Below are 21697 nucleotides of genomic sequence, written 5' to 3'. Positions count from 1 at the left end.
TTTACTTTGGATTTGAGCTCTAACTCAAGATTAGAGCTGTGTGATCTCTGTACTTTTAAGTCTTTTAATTTTCTTAATCATTGTGTTTTTATGGCTTTTATTTGTATTTATGTTTTTTATGTTAGCCATGTGTAATAAAGAGGATCCAAACTAAAGTGGATTGGATTAGACAGGAAAACTTGATGGGTAAGAACTAATTAAAAAGTGATGTATGAATCATCCAACAAGATCACACACCAACCAAGTGATGTGATTTCCATCTATGCAATACTTCCACGCAGATCTTACACATTTTCGCTTTTCTGTTGAATCAAATAAGCCACTCACAGATAAAAGAAGATGAAACTCGCTTTGGTTGGATACTCTCTGAACACTGCTCACGATCCTATCGAGCTGTACTTCTGCACTCAAGGCTTATAGAAATAAGAGTGAGAGTGAATTTAGGATTCACACAGACACATGAATTTGTGTTTTAAGTCATTTGAGGTCACAGAGAGAATCAAAATGGAGGTTTTCTGGATTTTGTGGGTGACAAATGGAAGCTTGCTATTAAACCACATCTGATTCTTTATGGTATATAACTGTCGATAAAGCTGCCAATATCTTATCTTCCAAGTTGCATTTATCCCCTGGAAATTAACAGAGCTTTCAAGTTAGCTCTGATGTACCATCTTTCCCACAGGACTTGAAAGCAGCCCTAGATCCTGCGGCTGCTGCTTGTGCTGCTGCTTTTAATCGCACACAAACACATGCACACAGAAGTCACACCCCACCCTACACTCTCACCATCATCATCATCATCATCATCATCATCATCCCGGGCCAGCGCTGCTCCAAAGCAGCCATGCATCTGCTGCTGCTGCTAAATATAGAAACCCCACTTTGATGATGCAGCGGTGACTGCTGGGAGAACTCAAAACACCCCTTACTCCCCCCTCCGCTTCTCAATGGCGCAATTACCCCCAATAAACTGAGAGTGGAGTCATGATGCATGGAGGAGTCTGGCCAAAGCCTGCCAACTTCCCCGCCCCCTTTCTCTCTAATTACCATGAATGGAGTCTTTGCAACAGAACAGATATGATCTGTTTGTGAGACGACGAGGTAAGAGAGAGTGAAAGAGCGACACAGTATTAGTGATAAATCATTGTGATACATGGAGTGTTATGAGTGTGTGGTAATTTGGAGGGTATTCCCTCAGGATCTTAATCTTGGCTGGGTTTATTCTAGGACAATGCACACACTTAAAGGCTTACACAACTACAAATTATTCATATCTGTGCTCCTTTTGCATATCCAATAAAAAATGTCAATAACATGCAGTATGCTGCCTCCCTTTTACCATAACAAGCATGTATCTATCCTGCTGCTCTGTGTGAATTGTATAACTGGACACAACACAACACTGATGCATTTTTTTACCCTTTTGCAGTTAGATAGCCTTACAGTGAGGGGCAGTTTCAGTCATTTAGAAGCTCCAGGCAAAGAGTAATATAAGCAAAGCTTCAGAACAAGATAACTGCAGGATATAACTAAATGACAGCAAGCAGTACTTTTTCATAACTTTATGAGTAACAATACAACCCAAAGTCTCTACATCTCCATAGTTTATCATGTCTCAAGGCAAAGTGTTGCTTAAAGAAATGTATAATATGTAGGACGTACACAAGAGTTCTTCTGCCACAAATCATAATTTTTTTAAATTTATGCCCTTTTACCACACAGTAATCCACTATCTACTGGATTTGGTATTTCTGTTTGTACCTTGCAACAATTTGCTTGTTTAAAAATCATAGCTGGGCTTTATGCCAGGCTTGAAAACAGTAGGAGGGGGTCCAGGGGTCCTTCCCAGGGAATTTTATGTCCATCAAACTCCATGTTGATGCTCTTTGGGCAACTTATTTCAAAATGCTTTTGATGCTTTGATGCTTTTGATAACTCATTTTCAATACAATGTCTTTGCATGTGCCTAAAGCCCTTTTACGCACGAGACCTCAGGCAACTATCTACCTTTGGAAATGCTACTTTAAATAAACCATGCTTTAGCCCATGAAAGCATGGAGGAACTTTGGAAAGTTATGACTTTTTGGGGGGGTTGCTTAAAACCTGGAGTAATCCTGTGACATTTACTCTAGAACCCATTGTTGACATTTCTGGTTCAGAGATAAACATCTGCATAACCCAAAGAGGATAGACCGCTGTGAAATTTGGCAAATAATTTTTGTATAATTTTACTCTTTCTGATGATTTTAGGTCTCTTATATCATTGGTCATATCTTTGGGGCCACAAGAGATTTTAGGGGGGTGAGAGGCTCCGTCTGCTTAGAGGATGCCAAAATTGGATTTACTCATACTAACTAAAATCATGATAAAACACTTATGAATGGTTCATGCAAAAGTCTGTGGGTAAGAAAACCTTGAATGGGTCTATTTCTTATCCATTTGAACAATGAAAAACTATTACATTTGATTTTTGCTATCATTGCTATCACCTTCTGATTGTGTTTTCGGACAATAATTCAATATTTAAAACCTCTGAAATAAAATCTGGAACAGAGAAAACATTTTACCTGCTTCATGATCAGCATATAGCATTGCCCCCAATTATTATAGCCCTAGGAATGTCCCTTCAGGCAAACTCTGTATGCATGCAAATCTAGCATTAAACATTTGTGTGAAGTAAATATGCCCTCATTTAAACATAGTAAGGCCCTGTGACCCTAATTTTTGCAATGGTGGGGCTCACAACCTCTTTTTTGTATTTCTAGGTTACAGAAAATTGACTCACAGCCTTTTGGCCTACCTTGAATGTGCTCATTATGTCTGTTTTAAGTTGGTCTGTACTCTTAATAAATCAAGTATATTTATATCTATATTCATATTTATATTTATAAGGAATTATGTTCTGGTATTACTCGGTGCTAAATGGTGTTTTTTTTTTTTTTTTTATACAGTGCCGGTGCGTAAACTGTGGTTTCCTTTAGGAGGAAAAAGGTGTGTTAAAGTCAGCTGGAGAATAAGAGCCGTCTGGGTATCATAAATGAGTCATAGAAATATCTTCATAAGATGCCAGTCATATATTGGCTAAGAAAAGGAAACCAGTGTAACTTTGCATATGACGCACATGAATTCTATAAGGATTTTCTTGCTTTTCATTTGGGGTGGTGGGGTAACAAAATGAAATATCAATATCTGTGTTGTAGGAGTGTAACAGTACAAAAAAATACCTCGGTTTTGAGGGCATGGTTTTCGGCACGGTATTTAAAGCAAATAAATAACAGAATTTTTTTTTATTAAATAATATAAAAATAAATAGGCTGAATAAATTACATTTAAACATAAATAATGCTGCAACCTCCTTTCAAAAGGTCTTCAATGAATAAAAATGTTAATAAATAAATAAATGTTTGAATTACTAGATTATTTTAATTGATATATTGACATATTTATACTGGTTCTTTAAACACTAAAATTTCCCAGCCAACTTGAACACATCACCATACCACCATAAGTTAGCTTTCTTAAGTATGCTAATTAGTGTCTATCTTGACAATTTCAACACAGACTTCAGCACTGAATTACTTTTTTAACCAGTGGGACCTTCTACAAAGTTTGGGAGAACGTTTCACAGCCCATCTTGCTGGAAAAAAAGGTTTAGAGCCATGTGGAATCTGAGGATAACTTTACCTATGACGCAGCTGCAGACATGATGGAGTCCCTCTCCCCCTCCTCTGAGGCTGACAGTTGAAGGTACACATTTAGAATGAATTTGATTCACAAAACCAGAGCAGCATTGTTATAATAAAAAGACCCTGAATCATAGGAAATTCATGACCGGCTGGTGAGACTTTTTGTTGTTCCTCCTCATTACAGTAACATTCTTGTTTGAGTGGAGCGTTTTCTAATGCTTTGATTGGTCCGCTGGATGACATGCTGTCAGTGACACACTGACTGAATAATGTCAGCGTTACTGTTGTTGTCTTTGTCCACTGCTGGATTTTACTGGGAAACAAAGAGTTCCTTAACAGGGCACTTTTATCTGGGAATATTCAGGCTGCTGCTGTTGTTTGCTGTGGTTGTGTAGTTGCCAGGACAGTGTGACAGTGAGTTGCACTCTGGTTTTCCGTCTGTGTATAGCTTCGTTCAACATGTATCCGTTTGGTACACATCTGTACCATATTTGGTCCAGTAGGTATCGGATGTGTTGGTACCAGTACCATGTTGCTTCCGGATTTCAAAACTCATCCCCTACTACTGTTGTTAAGTAAAAAGGAACATGTCCCTGATGTGCACAGCAGTGCTCCAAAAGAGGGCTAGCCAACATCAACAGTATTTTTGTGCTGAGAACACTTAACATAGAAACTCCTCAAAAGCATTACTTACAGAATAATTGTTCAGTTACCCAAAAAACCCTCAGTGGATATAAGGATTATGAGAGAAGTGGTGGTCATTCCTTGTCTACAGAAATATCAGCTTCTCTAGACACTAAGTATGTTTACGTGCAGGTGGAAAAAGTTCAATCATTATGTTAGTCCTAGTAAAACTGGACTCTTAAGAGGCATGTAAGTATGTTAGTTCAACTGAGATTGTACTGAGTCATATTTCTTGAAGTTGGACTAAAGACCTTTGCACGACTGTTTGTTGTCCAAAGTGCCAATCACTAAGAAATACAAATGCACAGTGGGCCCCTAAACTTTAGTCTGTCAGTAATTTTTCTAATTAGGTTTGATTTGTTGTGCTTTTTGCATCTATCCAAGTCATTTAATTGGGGGATCTACTTTTCAGGACAGTGGCTGCAGCTCTCTCTCTCTCACACACATTGAACCATTTTGCCTTGGTGTGCAAGGTTTGAGTGTGTGAGATTTTTCTACGGATCCTAAAAAGACTTCAAAAACTGGTTAATGTGATTGGAGATTGATTTACTCTTGCATGCATATGCCTTCAATGAGCATGCTCCACAGTTTCCAACTTAAGAGGGTTCATTGTATTCATGCCAGAGCTGTAAAATCTGCCCATGTTTTCACGATTGAACATGCAACCACTTAATTGCTTGCCAATTTGTTAGCAAGGCTGACAGCAGGAAGGTCCAACTTTAACCAGCTCAAACAGGGAAGACTGCCATCAGCTGGGGTCAATAAATGGATACTCACGCTGTGCATGTATACTGAGACAGTATTCCAGTTATACTGCCTAAACAAACCACCATAGCCCAACTTAACATGATGTCCTTGTACACATACTGACCACAAGACAATCCAAACAAAATGATTAATAGCATAAATCAAACTGTTTCATGAGATCCACCTACAAGTATTTAATCCTAACAGATAACAAGAATTTATGGGTGACTTTACTCATCCATTGTAGCAGTTTTAACTCTCCTAATCATCACCCATGTTCACAACAGAGGAGAGTCATTCATGGCAGACAGGCATCAGTTTTCTACATCACACAAGGTGAAAAAAAAGTACAATTCATAATGGCAGCGCCTCTGTCTGCCAAACACCCTGACAGCCTATTAGCAGCAGACAGAACCATCGCTCTGGTTTGATGAAACAGCCGCAGATGGTGAAATGATTGATAGAGAGTGGTCCACAGAGCGACTCGCTGAGAGATAGGTAGAGAGAGGTGAGCGACAGAAAAAGAGGAATAAGGAGAAACAAGAGAGAGGACAACGCTGAAGTAGGACAGAGCGCAGGGGAGGCCCGTCTGTCCCAGATCAGCCGTTTACCATCAGCAAGAGAGCAAGAAGGAATGAGTGAGATGTGGAAAAAAATGAGATAAAAGGAGTGAGAGAGTAAACGAGATGGCTAAATCTGGAGTTATGAACTACATCTCCCTCTGAGCACGGAGGCAAATATTGGAAGGAAAGTTAAGCTCTAGTCCCTGTACTTGGGCAAATAGGAGAAAAAAGAGGAGACAACACAGGGACAATGGGGCCGAAAGAAGGCACCATTTAGTATCTGTCTTTCCTTTTCCAGCCTCCGTAGAAGAAAACATTTAAGAATCATGGCTTAAATTAATCCAATAAATCACTATTGATCAGTATGTATCTTTATTAGATCTCTTGTTCTCAGGTAAGTCCTGCCCTTGTGTGCAGATAAATCCCCTTTTGCTGGTCTTCGCTGAATTGAATGAGTGGCTAAGAGAGATTTTGGTCCCCAGATCCCCAAAGAGGGACCTACATGGACTGGAATGTCAACTGTACGCTGCATCCTCTGTGTGTGTAACCAAACTTAAAGTGCATCGCTCAATAACACTCTCCGAGCTAGAAAGAATTAATGGTATTTCCCCGCTAACGTGTGCTGAATGCTAATGCATCTCCTCAGGTGGAACATGGCTGGTTGTGTGCCGGACCTTGACTCACTTTGCTCCAAAAAGCATCTCAAGTAGAAACAACATGACAGTGGGTTATTCAGCGCTCAACAGCAGCTGTATCGGCTTGTTGGAGCAGATCAACTCCACTTCTGCAGGCTGAATAATCTGAGCTCACAGGGAGAGAACGAAACATATTCTTAGCTGAACTGGGTCAAACCTCAAGACCTTCTTTAAACTCTTGTTTGTGTGTTTTTCTAAAGGCATAAAAACTATAAATTTGAACAGCTGAATGATGAACTACAGTAATAATTACATGTTTCCTGTCGTGTATAACTACTTGTATCAAACTTACTGATTTAGAATAGCAGTTGAACATTTTTCAATGTTTACTAATTCTACTACAAATGGTAAAAATGTTCCTAATTAAACTGTTTTTTTATAATTGAATGTTTACACAATAGAGATTTGACAAAATCACCACTGAGTTTTCACCACATACATAACTACAGCTGCATGTGTGAACACAAAGAGCTAACTTGTTTACCTTAACTTAACTGCATTTTGGCTGTTCACTAGGATGCTTCCACTTTGTTGCTTTTTATTTTCTTATGAGACTGTTACTCAGCTTATCCCAAGCCACTGCTGTCAACTAGATGGTCAGACTGAGACATTTAAATATTTGTAAATATATCTGAACAATATTAACCTTGACCTCTATCCTGAAGCACCTCCCATTTCTAATTAGAGTGGCTTATAATGAGTCAAGAACTAAAGCAGAAGAAAATGTTACGGCATCCTATTAGTCAGACTTGCACTACAGTCTCCATTTCTTCCTTAGAAACAGCAGGATGATCAAATAAATGTAAAACTGTTCACACTTTGATCCAACATGTCTGATTAAGCATGTTTGTCAGATTCAGATTTCTTTATTTTAATTGGGTGAGTGAGGTCCACTGAATCTGATTGATGAGGAACTGGTAGTCATAAGTTAGTGAGTTATAGACACCACTTGACATCATTTTGTAAGGAGTGTGTCTGAATCTAAAGCAATATTCAAAAGTATAAAATATTTAAGGTGTGAGGATGAACAAAAAAAAACAAACTTCTGTCCTTAAAACACACTTTGAAGTTTAAAGAATAAGGATGAATAAAGCAAACAGCCTCAGGTGACATAGGTCTGTTGGTCCAGCCCTAAAACTCCACCAATTTAAGAGCATACAGTATATGGCCAAAATGTACAGTTAACATACTGTATGCTGATATTCACAGCCAAAATATCGGATGTTAATATTGGCAGATATCTTGATATCTGCAAATACTGATAGCTAATATCTGCCAGTACTGATATCAGACCCTTAACATCAAGTATCCCCATAAATAAACACATATACTGTATATCATATGTATGAATGAGTCATTGAATGTTCTCTAACTGGGACTAAATGAACATTTGGATGTTGTAATGAAGACTTGAGAGTAGCAAACCATTAAATGATTGGGACCATATATAGTGGGGTATAATCTGTTAGAATGGTTGTATTCTTTGGTTGACTGGGACACAATCCAAATTGTTGTTTGCTGAAAGAATGGGAGTTTAAGATTCTGGAGAAGCTGCTTTACTTTTGAATCTAGCAGGGTTCACGCCACTTAAAACAGTCTATGTCGAGGCTAAAACACAGTTTGACTTTGTTACATGGGATATTACTTCAGGTTCATCATGCTATTTTTGATAGCAAGCAAGTCAGGTGCTTAAACTAAACTAAACTTAAATGACTTACAACACTTACCACATCCTAGGGCTGATAAATTAACTGCATTGCCATCATCATCCTGATATGAAAGTGTGCAATGATCTCCTCACAGAATTTGCCTGAGAGGCAATGAATTTAAAAAAAAACATGCATTTTATATGCATGAGCCATGAACTTCACCAGCATGCAATGTCTGACCAATCAGATAGAGTCCTGGATACACAGGTCAATCAGGTACATCTCCAACTAGCAAACATATTCTCTGAGGAATTGGATCAACCTGATAGTGGCAGACGTTTACTAGTACGTAGGCTTAGACAGGAGACAAGCCTGGAAACGTGGTATTCACTGAGTTTGCGGTGAAAAAGGAAATAACCTCTGTTATTTGGAATAATTTTTGATCCAAGAGAGTTGATATGTTACAAACTGAAACACTTGGTGAGACATTGTGGCTACTATCATGAGACATCACGTTAAAAAAACAACAAAATGATCAAGTCTATGTAAACAAAATCAGAAACATAAGAGTCCTTGCAAGTAAAAACACTGTCATCCTAAAACAAACAATTTCACAAAGTTTTTGGGGGGTAAAGCCTTATAAAAATAACCTAATGCTACAAAGTAGTAGGGAAGAACAGGGTTGGCTGTTGCACAGGTTGGTTGTCACACTCATTATATCTCACCATCAGAGGGCGCTGTCTCCCAAAATTTGGTATGGAAATTTCCAGAATTGGGATCAGAGCTCACCTACCTAGTATTTTTCTTCTTGGCTTTTACACAATGGTTTTCTTTTAACAATTATTAGCCTTAAAAAGTGTGGGAAGAATCAAAAGTTTAGATTTTTGTTAGGTAGCTAACTAGCTGTTAGACGATTGTTAGCCTTGATGCTAGCTAGAAATTCCTGTTGGTGTTGGTCATCACATTCTTTTTGGGGTTGGTTGTCACATGTAACGAGATGTTAACATGTACAGTATATAACTACGACTCGATTCCCAGCCATTCAGGGAAGGTATGGGAGTATGTTGGATGTGCAACCAGTAGGCACATGAGCTCTTCTGAGTTGGAGTGCACAGACCCTACATTTGCCATCACTGCAACTCAGAGAGTGAATGCGTTTAGCTTAGTTGGGTTGGCTTATTTTTTTTATTTATGTTGCTAACGGTCTATAGGCTGTCCTAAAGAAGTTCCTGTTCATGTTCCTTGCTCATTTTGTGTGGAGATGCATTAAGATTTGTATTTGTCAACTTGTCAATGTAATTCAAGTTTAAAGTTTAGTTCTGCCTTCCCTGTGATGGGGTTGGTTGTCAGTGTGTCAGAGTGTCTTTGATTGTTAATTTCCTCTTTGTACAATAAGTTGGAAAATGAGAGGAATACACTTTTCAAGCCAACACCTTATCCTTTAACGATGTTTTGATGATGAGCAATTCACACTAACGTAAAAAGTGTGACAACCAACCCCGTTCTTCCCTACTCCTAAACTGGCAGAGACACAGTGACTAAAGTTGGTTTTGTGAATCTGACTCTAGAGGTCTGAAGCACCCACTATGTCTCGTTTTAGGAATGAGAAATTGCACATAAACTCTTAAGCACTATCTTAATTACATAAAAAGAATGGCACTGTCTTGGCACCAAACTGTTGCAAATGTTTTTTGTGCAATGTCAACAGTGTACAGGAATGTGTATGCAAACAATCTCACACACACCTCTTATGAGACAGATCTAATTTCTTAAAGATGTATTTTGGTGGCTATTATACCTTTAATTGGGCCAGGACAATCGATAGAGAAGTCAATCTAAACTGGTACACTTTGACAGGGTTTATCATTAGAACCATTTGCTTTTGAAAAGCATAAAATGTTTTGACCACTTTTCATTGCATCAACTTTGTCAGAATGAAGGCCCAGGTTTGAGGCAGCTGTATGGATATTGCTTGCAAATGCAGGGCACCAGTATAATGTGGGCAGCATCAGACACCCTATGCTGTCACGTGGTTTCATTTACTTGTTGGACAAATCATCACTCATTCTCGAAACATCTTCCATTTTATAAATCTGTACACTTCTCCAAATCCAGCACTAACACACCGATGATGTCGCTCAAAGTTTTCACCATCACAAATTGCGCTCTCTTCTCTGATGATTCGCTCTGCCATCCACAAGTCTAGATCCATGTCTCCCTGAGGCGACACATCACATACAAAGCATGAATAGCATCTGCATGTATGAGTTACTATGACTGTGAGTGGGTGGGTGGGAAGGGGTGAATGCCATTGTCCAAATCTCTGCAGAAACCCCCCCAAAAAAATCACATGGCAACACCTATTGCACTTGCTACAGCTTAAATCGTCCTTATTGCGAGAGCGAGAGTGTAATTATGTTTGCCACAAGTGACCTGCCATCACCTTCCTTCAGGCTGCGTTCAATGAAGACAGAGGTGTCTATAGATAGACTAAACTCAGGTGGAATGATAATGACAGAGACAGAACAAACACATGTTCACAGCTGGCAGGGTGACCCTTCTCTTGTCGAGGCAGCCACTCAAGTGAGAGGATGGCACTTATGAAATCCATCTGCTGTTTAATGCATGGCCAAGCACTTGATTCTATAGCTGCACCTGAGAGCATATTCCTCAATATTTTTAAAGCTAAGGAGCATCTGTGTGCATCCATGCACACCCTGCCTTACACGCTACAGTTCTTATGTCAGTGGAGCCTAAGTGTGATGTACTAGGTGATTTTATGCACTGGTTAGCCTTTTAATGTGAACACTGAGCAGTGAGCTCTCTGTGCACCAGATCAGCAGCAATCCTTGGCAGGCATGCAAATGTATGTGGGAGGGATTATCAGTTTGACACAATGATACATTCAAGAGCTGACAAGCAGCATCTCTCATGCATCTACCTTTAGCTCTGTTTTTTTTTTTTACTGATGATGCCTCATATGCTGTCTGATTCCTTGCCTTGTCTTTGCCTGTCAATCTACAAATCCTGTGTCCCTCCTCCTCTTTTGATGCTCCCACTTTCTCCCTCGTCCCTTCTTCTTTTGCCTTTCTGTAAACCTGTATTCATCTGCTGGCATCAAGGAGTAATCCACTGCCAAGCACTGTTTGGTTTGCCTGCCTCAGCGGGTCCCCTTCAAAGCTGCTCTCCTTTCCTTTCATTTTTATTTTCAATTGTTTATTCAGTGCATCTGCTGTGTGCTCATTCGAAGCGAATGCGCGCACAGACAGCCATGTGAGGGACGAGTTCATGTTTTACATCAATGCAGTAAACTTGAACATGCAAACCCCCCCTCCCTCCTAGCCCCTGCTGCACACACTCATGCACTCACTCCCTGCTATCCCTCCACAAATAAGAAACCGTCTGCATTCCCATGCACCATCTCCATGCATGTCTCCCTTTGAGAACAGAAGAAAAGATACAAAGCACTCTTACTGTCTTCTACAATCCCTGATGAAATAGAGAAATCCCTCCTCTGGAAAAAGGGACAGAAGTGGAAAAGAGAGGGAGGGAGGGGGGGCCCAGCAGTTGCCAGTTGCGGAGGAATAAGGAGTGAGGAGGGGCGAGCAGGAGGATGAAGAAGAAGACTGTCGTTAAAGGGAAAGAAAAAGAAAATCACTTCTGCAACAGAAAAAAAAACACCCTCCTCCTCCTCCTCCACGGCCGCCCGCCGTTGCCACGAGAAAATTACGAGGTGTCCGGCGTGCGCCTGAATGCTGAGGGATGGAGCATTATCCCCGGCTCCCGGCCCCGTCCTCAAGCGGCAGCAGCAGCTCAGTAGTAACACTTCGCTCCACTCAGTCCGCCGATCTTCCCATCCCTCGCTCACTCTCCTCCCTCCTCTCTCTCTCCTTGCACTGGTAGGTAGATTTCTCTCCCTCACCCCCCCTCCCTCCTTTACCTCTCTCTCTCTATTGTCACCCCTCCTTCCTCCATCGCTCTTTGCTCCATCATTACCCAGATACAGGGCATACCCCTCCCTCACTTCCTCCCTTTATCTCTCTCTCTCTCTCTTTTTGTTTCCCCCATCCGTCTTTGATGTTCTAGAGTTAGACTCTTAGCTTAGAAAAAAAAACTGGGTTTTTTTTTGCTTCTCACAGAGCTAAACGCACCACAGAACACAGAGGGATCCACCCAACAGCTTCACACTAAAAAAACATGCACGCACATTTAAGATAATCCAACAATTTACCACACAGTATCAACAACAAAACCAAACACATCAATGATGGCAACATTTCTCATTTTCAAAGAATCCAAGTGGAAGATAGAGAGCGGCGCAGTCTGCAGCACTGCACCCGACATGTGTATCCTCACACACGCACAAAAATATGAATAAGGAATGAAAGAGATGTGTTTAAGAGGATGAGGGAAGCCACTGCTGCAATGCTTATTACCATACGTAAAGGGGGGGAGGTAAGGCAGGAGGGGTGAGTGTGGGAGGAGAGGGAGCCTTCTATGGACGAACTGAACTGAATAGCAAGTAGAAATCAGCTCAATTATGCCAATCATTGCTGAGTGAAGCATGTCAAACTCGCCACTGAGGCTTTGATGAGCTAACACCCATTTAATAGTTGGGGATGAGGAGAGGGGGTTTAGGTTGGCGGGGGGTCTTCATGGCTGTTTATAGTGCCAGGGATCACAGAGAAAACAGACGTGTTAGAGGCTGAGGGGGATAAATATAAAGTCAGTGCTGGTTAGGTTGAAACTCAGTGAAACAGAGGCTTGTGTGAGATACCAGAACGACCAAATAAATTTCATCTGCTGTCGGGTTACAGAGCGAAACGCTGCATGTCAAATGTTGACAAAATATCACAGCCTCAGAATCCAGTGATGACTGCAAGAGGGCAAGCTCTACTGCATCAGGCTGTCTCACACTGATGAAAAGAGGCTTCTCCGACATGCATTTATTTTGCCTCTACCACCGCTGCCTCAGTGTGATTTTTGATGTGCATCTCTTATAAATCTTACCTCATTGAATCTTCATCTTAACTGATTTTCAGCACAATACTTCTGTCTCGCAGTGCATTTTTTATGTGATCCCTTTTTTTTTGTTTTTCTTGTACATTCATTGGTGAAAAAGATTTTCTTGGGTGATTACTACATCTCATGCAAACGTGGATATTTTTTGTAGTAATAGTCATAATATGTGGTCCACTTTCCAGACAGAGATCCTGTTGCATTTCAGTCTAATAAAATAAAAACACAAAAAGCTATTACTCAGGCTCTGATACCGTAAAGGTTGAATCTAAGAATATAAAATCCGAAATGTAAGCTGCACTGGTGTAAAAGATGACTCCTGTTTTGGAAGGGTTTCCAAGAGGGAATAAAGGTTTAAACTGTCTCCCTACCTGACGATTTGTCAGGCAGCAAAGATGTCCAGCAGAGCCCACAACGTACAGTTTTGTGCAGCTGTGTAGCTCTTTTAGTACCATCTGTTTCTGCCATGTGGAGTTTACACTCCTGTAGTAGATAGATGTGACTGGAACCACAGCCTGTAAGTTACTCTCCCATCTCTGCTGTTCACTTGCTGTCTTTTCCAACCAAACCAGCACTCCAAAACTTTTGTTTAGAAAGCAGTATACAGCTGTTATCTTTAAATGCATGATAGTGACCCAATGAAGGAAGAAAGCTGTTTAAAAGTGATGCCAGCAGCCTAGTTTGCATCACTATTTGTCCCAGCGCATTTTGACATGGCTGTTTGCAAACCAAAAAGAATGCGGTAAAACTTACATTAGTGGCAGGTGTATTGTACTACCAAGTGGCAGGTGGCCTTGCAGTACTGATGGCACATGTCTCCTGATTTTATACTCGGAAACTGGCCACACTGGTAAATGGGCGTGGTCAACTTTTTAAATGAAAAAAGGCACTATAATCATCATTTTCTCTATCTACTCATCACTCCTTTAGTCCAGGGGTGTCAAACTCATATTGAGTCCGGGGCCAGATTTGTTCCGATGAGAAGTCCTGAGGGTCTGACTATTTAGGCCAGGATTGTGAAAGTCAATCGCGGATTCTGAATTTAGGCCTTACCTAAGAGTCTAACAAGCTCAATATTTAAACCTTATCCATCAACCTCATTTTCACCTTTAGTAAAATATGAAAAAATATATATAACACTAATAATAAATCATCAAAAGTAAAAAAGGTTAAATTTAAAGGCTCAAAGTCTGAGCTAAAAAGTCAAACTTATTAGTCCAAAAGGTCAAAACATGAACTTTAAAGGCAAAATTCTTTTTTTAAAAGGCAAATAAATGAAATGGAAAGTCAAAATTACAAGTTTAAAAGATAAAAATATGACTTAGAATTTTAAATGGTGAATCTTGAAAGTCAAAACATGAAAAAGTCAAAATCATAAGCTGAAGTCAGAATTGTGAGATGCAAAATTGAAAATATGAAATGACAACATCAATTTTATTTTCCTGCCTTCCTGACTTTTAATCTAACTTTATTTACTCTTCACTTTTTCAGATTTTTATAATTTAACAAGGATATTTTAAATCATCAAGGTAAAGTTTACTGGAGGAAATCTGCAGACCTCATACTGGTGGGCCAGTTATAATAGAAAGATCTCATGATCTTGCAGGCTGGATACAACAGTACAACGGGACGGATTTGGCCCCCGGGCCTTGAGTTTGACACCTGTGCTTTAGTCAATGAAAGTTTTATAAAGTACTACTTTTTATAATTAGAATCACAGAATAGTGTTCACCATTCAGGAAATGCTGACTCTACCTGACTTCATTCTCCCAATCTACTTTCAGTAGAACACATGAAGAAGGAAAGTTAGATTTAGTTGAAAAAGCAGGAGAGCTATGACACCTGTCTGCTTCTTATTCCTCTCCTCAATTTCACTGTGGTGTTTTTTGAAAATCCTCTTGATGTGAAAGCAGAGTAACCTTGCAAAGGATACGCCTGTTTCCTTGTTTTTCACTGGCAAATCCATCTTGCAAAGCTCCCATCTGATTAGTTTGGACCCGGTTAGAAAGTGACAGGACCAATCAGCGACAAGAGGCAGTACTTTCAGGTGCAGCAGAGTCCTGATGTACACAAGCAGCAGCAAGAGTGGGTGCAGTTATGGAGGAAGAGATTTGCATGGATGCTGCTGAAGCGCCAGTTTATCAGAACTTGACAACATTTCTTCTTTAACCCTCACGGGTCCGTGATCACGCCCGCGTGATCAGATCATGTGACATTTTCGAAGCCCCGTAACTAAAAAACTAAAGCACCTAGAGCGCTGCTGTCAACTTCATTTGGAATTGCAGATCTGAAACTTTCTCCCAGTTTTTGTTTGACGTTGATAGGCCATGTAGAACCGGAGATATCGCCGTTTTAATTTGATAGTACCAAGATATCTATCCGGAGGTAAAGGCGGAGAGGGGGTGGGGGGGTACGCGCTGGACAGGCCTTGCTCTTCCTTCCATATCTTCGTCATTTTTTGTCCTTTTACAAAACGGAAAAAGGCTGTCGATATATATATAGTTTGAAATATTTATATATAGTTGGATCTCATCTAAATTTGACCTGTTATGTTACATTTGCACTATTTGGAACTCTGGGAATAGCTATTGGGGACTGTGGGAATACAAAACACTGGTGTGGTTCTTTGTGTAATTTTGCAAATATTTGTTTTGAAGGGTTACAGCTAAAAAAGATAAAAAAACGCCTGTAAATATACATGTTTTAATGGGAAATATTTGGATATAGGTTTACTGTATTTCAGTTTTACCTTTATATGTTCATATTTGCAACCTGTTTTTACTTTTTCAAGTTTCAAAACAGTTCATTGAGCATGTCTGTGTTTTTATTGTAATAAATAGTATATTTTTTAAATTCGGATTTGATGACTTTTGTGTATTTTTAGGCCCAAAATGGTAATTAAGTAGGTTAAAGTGAAAAAATAATTATCAAATCATATAGAGAAAGTTGTGCTGAAAAAAAAGATACCAAACATGGGTATGTTAAAACATTTTTTGTGGGGTATATTAAGGCAAAATCAAAAGTTCTCAAAAACGGCCAAAATAGGCTCCGACCCTTAAGGTTTAAAAGAAGAACAAAGAACAGCAGTGGGTTGTTTTCAAAAATGACAAAAGTCGAGTACTTGCATATCTTCAAAGTCGAGTACTTCAAATCCTCTGCCTTTTTTTTTCAAATGTTTCCTTCTGAAGCTTTCCAGGATGGATGTGTGAAACAAATCCATCTGGCGTGTCAGGTTGAAAGCAGAGAGGGTCGTTACCAATGTTAATACATATTAAAGGCTGTGCACAGATTTGGAGAAGTAAAAAACACCAGATACAAAAGTTTGTTTAAGTATTCTGCTCAGGCTCCGTTACAACGCCCCATCCTGTGTTCACATAAGCAAGTCTGAGGTCCTTTGAAAACAAGCGGTGATTTTGCATGAGTAACCACTCCACTGGCTATACACTAACATCTATGCAACAATGTCAAAGCACTTTGTAGATCATATATATGAAGCACTGCTCTAAAATACTTGTATCTTCATTTGCATTCTTCATGATGTATTTATTCTATCATTTCAAGTCAGGAGATGTATCAAGCTATTCATTTCTGTGTTGCATTTTGTATTCTAAGGCTGCACGGTGATGTGATGGGGGAAAGGGTTATTTGTTGTGTGAATGCTTGTATACAATGCCTGCTAGTGGAGCGGTTAGCTCAGAATTAGCCATAGCAGTACTTGGGTCAAAACTGGGTATGCACAGAGAGCAACACTGGAAGCTTTCCATAACAGAGAAGGTGTTTTCACTCTTCTGCCAACCTGGTCCGGCATGAATATGTAATACTGTTTTGGTATGCGTTTCTGATCATTACAGTCAGCTTGTCCGGTATATCCAGGGTCTGCTGCCGCGTAAGCCATTGGATGTCGCTGTAGGAAAGCCAGTTTACTTGGAAGTGGACCACATTTCTTATTAAAACAGAGCAGTGAGCCACACCAAAATCTTGTCTTGGCAGAGAAGATGTGTTTGCACGTCCTGTAGTGATGTGTCCCCTCCCCGCACAAAAGAGCACAGAATAAAGGGAGTATATAATCTCCCCCCAGTGTTCTGCTAACATTAGCACTGTAGTTGGCATGTGCTATAAAACATTCACCTTTTTTGTGCTATTAACTTATTTCCTTTTCAATCCTTAACAACTTCCTTTTTCTGTGGTTAGGTCTTCAATCTACCTATAAGAGCAGGTCTGTATCCAAACTGTAAGTCAATTATCTGAGTTTAAAACAGCAGAAAGATCCCAGATTGACAGTTTTAAATGCAAAACAGTTGCATTTTTAAATGCGATTTTAAAAAAGATTAATTGTGATTAAAAAATTAATCTTCTGACAGCCCTAGTTATTTCACAATGTAAAAATGGGAATATTAGTTTGGGGTCCAATGGGGAATCGATCTTCAATTGGATATTCAGTACCATGCAGGGTTTTCATTTATTTATTCATTTGTTAAATTATTTGGTTTCAGTTTTCAACATAGGAGGTTACTGCCTGTTCATCAATTCTGCCCATTAAAGACCTTACACTTAATACTAGCATCAGCCATGGTAAAAATTTTGCTCAATGGTGCTTTATCTGCACTTAATTTTATCCCACAGTGTAGAGATATATTTAAAATATTAATTTCAAATAAGTATGGCTTGTTCTTTATGTAACCTTAGCTCAGTCTGATACACTCTCATCATCGAATTAAGCATTTATTTAAAATAGACGTACATTTTTGCTTGCTCAACAGCAAGCCTTTGCTCAAAAGATGTTTCCCGAGTGGCAGGCTTTGACTTTCTGGGGAACAGAACAGATACTCAATATAGATAAATACATTCATGACAATATGTCTCCAGTAACATGAAATTCAGTTTAACAGCAATCTCCATAGTAACATGAAAATGAATAAGAGGATGCAACAAAAGCTTCTGGCTAAAAACAAGGAGGGGGTGGTGGAGGTAAAGCTTTGTCAGCATTGATGTGTGATTGGCATTGATGAGGCCAGGATTAGCGAAAAGTACATCATATTTAAACTAAGAGAGTAAAGAGAATGAGCTGCAGTGTTAATTTTGGCAGCAATTTTTAATTTTAGTTTTAGTCTTTATATGAAATGCATTTTAGTTTTAGTCCCTTTTTAGTCATTTCTACCCTTTTTAGTTTTAGTCTAGTTTTAGTCAATGAAAACTCAAAACATTTTAGTTTAGTTTTAGTCCATAAAAAGTCCTCACATTTTAGTCTTTACTTTTAGTCCAAGCATTTATTTTCTTGCCTAAATTTGGTACCAAATCATAGTAGTGTGTTCTTTGCACCTGCCAAACCTGGGGTGCCTGCTTTCTACAGCTGAGAGCCAGAATAGATACAGATGCATTGCATTTGACAGATTTACCCACATTGGAGAAATATCACAGATTTTCAATGTCTGACGAAAACTACTTTACATTCTAGTCTAGTTCTAGTCATTTTGACAAAAACTAAACTTAGTTTTTGTCAGTTTTAGTCATCACAGATCTATTTTTGTTAGTTTTAGTCTAGTTTTTCTCATGGGAAAAAAAAGGCTGTCATTGAATCGTTTTAGTCATAGTTTTAGTCGACAAAATTAACACTGATGAGCTGTGATTGGCTAGGAGACAATACTCACATCAGTTGGCAGTCAGATGACTTCTGTGTCCTGCATGAAGCTTCATTTTAAGTAACACTGCTACATTTGCCTTGACAATATTGTAGTAGGCATGATCAAATGTTTATTTCACCACAGAACAGCCTTGACAGTGTCTGCTTTAAGGTGGCAAGATATTTGCATATATCAGCAGCATTGAGAACTGCAAGTGGCCAAATGATTCAGAGGAAATCGACATATTGGTTATCAGCAAAAATCCAATCCCATGCATCACAGCATCTGACAGCACAAGGTGTTACAATCATTTTTTTTTAAATCTCAAAATAATGCAAGATTTGTCTTCTGTCAGTCAACAAATCCTTCCAGATTCAGATATCTTCTGCTTTTATTAAATCTGCTTCAAAAATGCCTTGTCATTCCATCAAATCTCAGGCAGTTTGTCCTTAAACTGAAAGGTTACACTGACAGGTAAACCACGCAGTTCTTCAAAGTGGCATTAATAAGTAGAAAAATTGCCATTCTTCACTCTTTTTTTCTCTCATTAACATTACATCCATTAGCTAAGAGGTGGGCATTCACAAACGGATGTGAATGAAATGAAAGCTCTCACAGCGGGGGCTGACCACCTCTTCACTCAGTCTGTGACTCATGCGGAGGTAACTCTCACACAAACAGAATAAGAAGTATTACACCATCTGATCTATTTGTTTCTTTAAATAAGGTTTATATTGATCAGTCACTGCCTGAATGATTGAGTCTGCGTGTATCGCAGGGTGTGCTTTAGAGTCATCCTTCATCAGGCTTGGATTGGAACAACAGTATTAATTGGAAGCACGTAAATGAACAGTTGCAGTAAGCACAAAGGGATTGCTGTGCTTTATCAAAACCACATGCGCGACTGTGGCTTGCACAATGAGATGGGGGAGTCACGTTAACAGTACACAGTCAGGCTTAATAAAGAAAGATAGCCATAATAATGATAAGAGCAATATCCCTGCCTGTGCAGCTGACATATTTATACAGCCCCCTCTGTCAGACACTCAGGGTTCGGTTACAGTCATAATTTACACTAATGCAGTGGCACCTCAGCCAGTAGCCAATCACTTGAAGCCTCTGCCACCTGTCACCTGGGAAATAATGTACAATGCTGTACACCTCTCTAAAGCTCTCTCCTCTGAAGGTATTTTCCTCTGGTCTAGGCCTGTTGTTTAGTGTTACAGATCGTTTTTGTTTCACCACACCACAGCTCTGGGTGACTGCTGCTGCTGATGATCATGGGGATTCAAGTAATCAAGAACAGAAAATGCAACACAGCCTTTTCACGCACCTAGAACTCCCATGCAACGCTCATATCTCATAAGTGGGTATAATCCCAAGAGTCAAGAACATGGGGAACAGGAATCATGTGGTTAAATACATATGCTTGATAAGGGTTTTAATGGAATTGTGATGTACACAATACTACGATAAGGAGCCAGGGAGATGGATTCTTACTGAAAATTTAAAAATACAGACTAATAGCAGAGCTCAGCAGGCTGAAAATAGTTCAAGTGCAACAGAATTTACAGCAAGAAGCTTTTACTTCTACTCCAATACATTTCATTCAAAGAGAAATATTCACTCCAGTGCACTTACAATATTCTGTTTTTATACCCGAGTGCACTTATTAGACAGCTGAGAACTTATGTCCATACAAGAAGCATCAAATTACGTTGATGTTAGAAATATCTATATTCGAGGATTCAAACGTGTTTTTCCAGCTTTTTGTCTGTACAAATAAGCTCAGGAAAGTGACTCTAAATGACTCTAAATTGAATTTCTCCTTTTAAGTCAAATACTTACCATCTTAATACTTACAGAAAGTGAGCAGTATACTACAACAGTGTGAGGACATGCATGCAGCACTGTGCACACAGTTGAATCTACTATTTGATGCAAGAATGATACCCTATGTAGGTGGTGCGTGTGGCTGTCACTTTAATACAGAGTGAGTCACTGAGTGATTCAAACTGCCATCATCCAATATAGATGAAGGCTGTGCGTGTTAAATAAAATGATCCCTATCTGGATAAAAATATCATGTTTAATGCTAAGCATGGAGAGGACTGCAAGAAAAAAGGAGTGTTAACAGACCCTCTGCACCTATGCTAAATAAAGCCTAATTTAAGAAAGTTCTCACCTCCTTCTTCAGTCAGGAAGCTCTTTTTTTTGTAGCTGGTGGGAGTATGAGGATGGAGAGGCTGGACAGCTGAGCTTGAAGCTGCACCTGCTAGGCCTGAAAATAGACAGAGGCAGTGTTAGCTAGCTGAAAGTTAGCATGTTTTGGTTAAAGTTGCAGAAAAACGGCTTTAATTTCAGCACTAATATAGCCAACAGGTTAATTTCCTCCACATTCGGTTTATACCCACCTTAGTTTGATAGAAAAATATGTGGCAACCATTTTTTTGACATCGTAAGATGCCAGCAGATTCTTCTAATTAGAAGCACATTATAAATTTAGGCTTCACAGGTACTCCGCTAACGTCTTTTAAGTGCGGCTCGCGCAAGTTTTGATAGCGGACTGAACCATAATGTAAGGGGGGGGGGGTTAGTCTAGGCTGGTTCAAAATGTGCCTTATTTATTTCCAACTTTATTTAATATGCTTTAAATGTAAGTACAAATTAATTTTTGTCTATCATTTATTGATATCACTAGCTATCTGCAACCTGTGCTGCTTCTTTTCAGCAGTCTCAAAAGGCTGTGACGATGGTACCCCCTGAAAATTACACACAATTTCTCCAGGTCGTTGTTGGGCTCTAAGATGATTATTACATTTTGCAGTAAGGTTTTCTGAAATGTAAACAGTCGCTCCCACCAATAACCGAGTGCCTTAATGAGCATGATTTTCCAGAAGGTCAACATTTCTGTGTAGTAAATCCCTTTTGAAGTGTTTCGTGGTATTCTAATATTTTGAGATTGTGGATTTTTTTATTCTTGTGAGATGTAAGTAGAAATCATCATGATTAAAACAAAAAATAACACTCACT

At 39.3% G+C, this 21697-nt stretch overlaps 1 protein-coding gene across 7 annotated transcripts in view; it reads right to left on the bottom strand.

The window, feature by feature from the left end:
- Nucleotides 1-21190, bottom strand: part of shank1 (SH3 and multiple ankyrin repeat domains 1) — a 158143-nt gene extending 136953 nt beyond the window's left edge. For 6 of the 7 annotated variants that reach the window (XR_005991378.1, XM_041778104.1, XM_041778106.1 and 3 more), the window contains exon 1: nt 11499-11828. The gene's annotated coding sequence lies outside the window, so the exon portion shown is untranslated. Of the gene's footprint in view, nt 1-11498; nt 11829-20849; nt 20946-21078 lie in introns of those variants that run through there. The other variant, XM_041778105.1, reaches the window with a different exon arrangement.
- Nucleotides 21191-21697: the final 507 nt, after the last annotated feature.

This window comes from Cheilinus undulatus, linkage group 21 (assembly GCF_018320785.1).
Source record: "Cheilinus undulatus linkage group 21, ASM1832078v1, whole genome shotgun sequence".
NCBI lineage: Eukaryota > Metazoa > Chordata > Actinopteri > Labriformes > Labridae > Cheilinus > Cheilinus undulatus.
Note: the sequence above shows the minus strand (reverse complement) of the source record. Positions and strands in the feature narration are given on the sequence as shown.